At 29.9% G+C, this 4,274-nt stretch overlaps 1 long non-coding RNA gene across 1 annotated transcript; it reads right to left on the bottom strand.

Moving 5' to 3' along the window:
• LOC109353101 lies at positions 3,120–3,897 on the bottom strand. The gene is made up of 2 exons (XR_002108426.1): positions 3,799–3,897; positions 3,120–3,525 (listed from the first exon to the last, which is right to left on the bottom strand). It is a non-coding gene; the product is annotated as an uncharacterized LOC109353101 (long non-coding RNA).

Genomic DNA, 4,274 nt, shown 5'->3' with positions numbered 1-4,274 from the left:
TTGACTAGATATATCTCAACCAGTAAAAGCATGCAAATACTATCATAACCTAAAACATTTTACCCTATATGGAAACATATGTATATAAAGACAACCAATAAAATCTTGCCAACACATTAAAAATTTAATTTCAATTAAAATATAGTTATAAATGATAGCATCAAATAACATAAAATACACTTGTCTCCCTGTAGATACTTTGGAGCAAAAGTAAAAGGACAAGCATGAAGAAACTAACAAATATGTGAAGGGTTACGACGTCACACACTACAATTCATCGGTATTAGTAGGGATGGCAAAAAAACCCGTACTCGTGGGTAAAACCCATACGGGCGCAGGTGCGGGTCACAAACGGGTACCCACAGGTATTATAAACGAGTTTTTAAAGATACCCGTACGGGTGGATATGGGTATTATGGTATTCGTGCCTGCGGGTATCCGTTATTTATGATTAATATATTATATTTAATTAAAATAAAAAGTACATTATTTTGACATTCATTACACTATGTATATTTTTCATTTTACTTTGTTTACATATTTTATTGAATTTGGTGGCGAAACACTCTACAAATATTATTACGTGTGTGGAAATACACATGTTTTACAAAGAAAATATATACTTTTTGTTAAGGAAATGAGAACAAAAAATCACACAAATAGAAAACACCAATAAATTTAGTATTTTTGTCAAATATTCAATCAAAAAGTAAAAAATAATTAAGTTTTATCTCATTTGAAACAACATAGAAGTAAAAAAAATTAAAAATTCATTTATAATATAGGAAACCCGCGGGTACCCATTGTATACGCAGGTACCTAGAAATATCTGCAAATACACATACATGGGTACCCGTACAGGTACGGACGAGTATGAGTAATGTTCTCCTATTTTAAAACACTCTACTACCGTGTCCGCCCGTGCCCGTTGACATCCTAGGTATTAGTGTTAATTTTGGCCATATCTATATACTAGCTAGTAGCTAGTTTGGTTTAATTACACAATAGTATTTCTTATCTTTAGATAAGAGAATAATTAGACTGCACTCTAATTAGAGAATAATTAAGTTGAGAATAATGGAAGTAAGTTATGTTTTAGAGTTTAAAAATAAATAGAATAGAAAGGGACTCAAGTATAATAGTTTCCCATCTCTTCCGCTTCAAATACCTTTTTTACTCCTTCAAAGTCGGGGTTGAATAAAAACGAAGAAAAAAATCGGGGTTGAATGGTAGATTTTTAAGAAAAATATATTAATTTAGATTTTCATCACAGTAATCAAATTTAAGTTAAGAGTAAAGAATAATTTAACAATATTGGTCACTAGTTTCATTGAGCTCATTACTCTGCTGCAACTTTGTTGTACGAAAAAAATGATCGCCGTAAAACTCAATAATGTATATAATTCTAATAATGTTTTCCTATTATTATTAATCTGTAACAATACTTCATGAAAATCAAATAAGATTCATTTATAATAATTCAGGCAATCTCCCAAACTAGCTTTTGGTATAGATTTACGTTCAATTATTTTAATATAATATCTGTCCAACAACTTCATGCTCCAAATCTTCATTACCAAGCGTTGGATGTATTAACTAAGTGAAAAATTGAGCCAAAAACGTTATACTCAATTATTCTAACAACCACTACTTGTGGATTTGTATATCTAGCAATTACTAGCAAATGAATCTTTTAAGTTACTAATAATCGATTCACTAAAAAATTGGTCTGTGTAATTTATCTAGGGTCTATTCTAAAAAAGTGGTTTATAATTGTGAACAGTGTGATGGTTATTACAATACATATTGTGACTCTTAGAATATGAAATTGAATATTTTTAAATTTGATATGATATAATTTGATGCAATAGCATTATAATCTGATGTGACTATACCATTGTGATTGATTTTATACCATAATTATGGGATATGATTGTAATTACAATTTCATTATGAGATCAATTGTTTAGTTATTTATAATTATCAGCAAATATGTCAGTATGATGTAGTTAGTTTAAATTTTTTAAATGTTAAATGGTAAAAATGTAAAAATAGTAGGATGATGAACTTTATGCTCCATTTGGTAGGATAGAAAGATGGGAGAAAGAGAAGGAGGGAAGAGAGATTGAAGAGAAATACACTCTTTCCCTCCTTTGGTTTAGAGGGGAAGATGGGAAGTGAGACTCACTTTTTGTTTCTCTTTAACTTTTGGAGAGAAAATGGAAGAAAGATCTATTGTTTTAAATCATGTCGTAAATTTTGTACTGCACCAGTAATAATGAAACAAAAATAGAAAAAAATAATTAATATTTAATTTTTTAATTAGTATAATATGTTTTTATTGTTGTGAGATAAGATTTGCAACATTGTTTGGGATAACATATATCTATTTAAGAGATTTCATATAATGTTTTTCTTATCTTTCCTTTCTTTTTATCTCAAACCAAATAACAACAAAATCTACTATATTTTTCATCCATTTTTCTCTAGGTAGTCTTTTTCTCACCTATTTTTTCTTTTATTTTCTCTTATACAACCAAATGAAGCTATAGTGGTGAGTTTATCAAGTCAATATCAAATTACTGTTTCTAAAAAAACAACTACTGTGCTAGAGTGCAATTAAAAGTAACGATTTTATGATTGAAGGGTGCAGGCTTATACATTAATTGAGTCACTGATATTTAACAGAGGAATAGCTCTCTATCTGCCAGAGGATCTTAATTGCAAGAAATAGAGTAGAAATAGCTACAAAATTCATGTCAAAAGTACCACCAATCTAAATTCTTCCACCACATGTGCTACTCAGATATAGTGTATTACGATTTTAATGAATACTCTAACTTTTTCGTAATTCAAAAATTGTATTGTCAAATATATGGCTGAGTTAAGGAATTGTATTGTCAAATATGTTTGGTGAATATAAGTTCATGTGAAATGCATTGTCAAATATAGGGGTGAATTAAACTTCTAAAATTGCAGATCAAGGTCCATGGTAATGGACTAATGGTAAATTATCAATCTTTGTTAAATGAACAACTACAGGTCTCTGAAACATGCAGAGCCTCATATCATTCAGCCCTGGAGTTTATTAACTAGCTAGTAGTAGCTATTAACATTAACTTATTCCTGTGTACCAAGCAAAACTATCACTCCTTGAATATAACTACACACTTTTGGTTTATTACAAATCTTTAATCTATACCATTTTAAACTTAAATGACTCATTCCTGTGCTCAATTGCCACAAGCAAAAACTTGAAAGAGTAAGGCAAAATGATATTATGCGAAATTCAGCCCACGAATATAAAATATTAAAGAAGCTCAGAATTACCTAAGCTATAGCTTAAAAACAAATAGCACATTGTGAAACAAAAAACTGTCAATTTTTTAATATTGCAGCAACTTCTATTAAGAATTGTAACACATCTTCCTTTGTAGGTAGTGCAGGAATTGCACCTCTATCACTGACAGTGATGGCACCACATACATTAGCAAAATACAGAGCTTTTCTGAGACGCTTCTCGTCCTACGAAAGAAAATAAATGTATAAAATCCAAAGGGAATGATGAAGACATGATATTGTTAATAAGTAAGGATATTTCACTCTAATTTTCATTAAACCTATTTTATATTACTATATAATTGTTGACAAAAGATTTTTTGTTTAGAAATAATAATGGATACATGATAGATGGTTAGGATTTAAGTGTAAAAAGCAGTGATATGAACATTTTCCATTCTTAATTGCTAGGTAAAAAGATATTCATTCCAATTTAAGCCCCTTGTAATATTAAGTTACCTGAAAAATACTCCGGTCAGAAGCTATGCTGTAGAAAAACCCACTAACAAATGCATCTCCATCACCAGTTGTGTCGACAGTTTTAACTTTAATGCCTGCAACCCTACCCCTAAATTCCTACACAAAAATTGTGCAATCACATTTAGCTGAACAATGATTTACATGGAGAAAAAGAAAACTAGTAAAAGGCCAGTAGTAAAACCAAACTTTGTATTAGTTTGGCTGAAAATCTTGGTTCTTCAAATAACATATGTCTTTCTTGTTGAATGAGTATTGAGAAGACCTTGTTGATAGGGGAAGGAAATCCATAAGCATAATCTATAATCTAACAAAAGAGAATTGATCATTCAATCCTCTAAGAAAATAGATTGCATAATCATTCTCTCTATAGTTCTTTATAGTTAGTATTAATGCAAAATTGCATTTGATTTCATAGTAAGTAACAAGGTGGGATGGGCCTATAGTTGTCCAATTGT

The sequence above is a fragment of the Lupinus angustifolius genome, chromosome LG07 (assembly GCF_001865875.1).
Source record: "Lupinus angustifolius cultivar Tanjil chromosome LG07, LupAngTanjil_v1.0, whole genome shotgun sequence".
Taxonomy (NCBI): domain Eukaryota; kingdom Viridiplantae; phylum Streptophyta; class Magnoliopsida; order Fabales; family Fabaceae; genus Lupinus; species Lupinus angustifolius.
Note: the sequence above shows the minus strand (reverse complement) of the source record. Positions and strands in the feature narration are given on the sequence as shown.